Genomic DNA, 1517 nt, shown 5'->3' with positions numbered 1-1517 from the left:
AGTGAACGAGAAAGCGGTCGAATCAGATAAGGTGGCTTGTCCATGCCTTATATTCGACATATGATATCGTGATACAAAAGGATCATCAACCGGAATCATCACTGGCGTTCGTAAGATCACGAACAAACTCTATTCGAGATAGGTAGTCATAGTGTCTTGCTAGAGACCGCCTATGACTTGTATATCCGGAATAGAGATTTCGGGTTATACTGCTATATCGAATGAGCCTACAGGGTCACACACGCAGGGAAGGACAAATGCACGAGAAAAAACGTCGAGAAATCTGGACAGAGGTCCGGACCGTCCGGTCTAGGAGTAGACCGAACGGACCCGAGCATCTAGTCCGAACGGACCAAATTGTTGGACCGAACGGACTAGAGAGTTCAGTCCGAACGGACCAAGTGTTGGACCGAACGGACTGAACTGTCGGTCTGAACGGACCTAGTTATGAAACTGGTCCGAACGGACCAAGTGTCCAGACCGAACGGATTACTAAGCAGTCCGTTCGGTCTGGGTTTCAGACTTAATTTTAAAAGTCCGGATCTAGGGTTAATCACTTGGATAAGAGGAGAAAAATAACCCTAACACTATGGAGCCGAAAAATAGAACTTCTTAAGTCCTTTTGGAGAGTCTAGAGAGTTGAAGAAGTAATCTACATCTCGTTTTCTCAAAGCACATCATCGAATAGAAGATTCGAGTCCTATCAGACAAGTTCCAAAGGTTGGAATCCATCCCGAGGTGTGGATATGTGTAGAGGGCGAGGTATTCTTCCTGCCTACAGTGATCAGACGCGTTTTTCGATTGGTACAGGCCCCGGATCGATTGAGGTAAGTGTTCTAACGTTTCTACAAGATCATGCATGATAGGTTTTAGGGTTTTTATCAAATTTTTGTTTTACATTCGCTGCGCAAACCCTAGAACCGATCTCTTAGGAATAGGATTCGCTCATGAGATCCCAGGAAACCCAACATTATTCACATAGGAGGTTTGATCGATCTAGGGTTGATGATAGCGTTCTTCATGCATCTAGTTTGATAAATCACATAGGGATATGTATTTAGAGAACTTTAGATAGTGAGTTATATGGCGGGAGGTGATTTCTCTATCTTTGTTGCTTGACGATTCCCAAATACAGATTCAATATCGTGATTCTCGCATGCTTAGCATATACCCATACACGCGAATACGGTCCCGACATCCACGGTCATCTTTGCTTGATAGTTACACGTTTTTATTTGCTTTCTCATTTTAGTTATTTTAGATTCCACATACTTCCACCATTACTTTCGCTTGCTTGCTTTGATCTATTTTCGATTGAGATTTGGATTTAGCAACCGGTCCTTGTGTTCGACCCCGTGTTACGACGATCCGTATCCTTGCGGTGAGTTGTGAATTGTTGGGTTTTCCTGGGATCTCATGAGCGAATCCTATTCCTAAGAGATCGGTTCTAGGGTTTACGCAGCGGATGTAAAACAAAAATTTGATAAAACCCTAAAACCTATCATGCATGATCTTGT

The sequence above is a fragment of the Tarenaya hassleriana genome, unplaced genomic scaffold (genome assembly GCF_000463585.1).
Source record: "Tarenaya hassleriana unplaced genomic scaffold, ASM46358v1 Cleome102, whole genome shotgun sequence".
In the NCBI taxonomy this organism is placed as follows: domain Eukaryota; kingdom Viridiplantae; phylum Streptophyta; class Magnoliopsida; order Brassicales; family Cleomaceae; genus Tarenaya; species Tarenaya hassleriana.
This window is presented reverse-complemented; position numbering follows the sequence as displayed.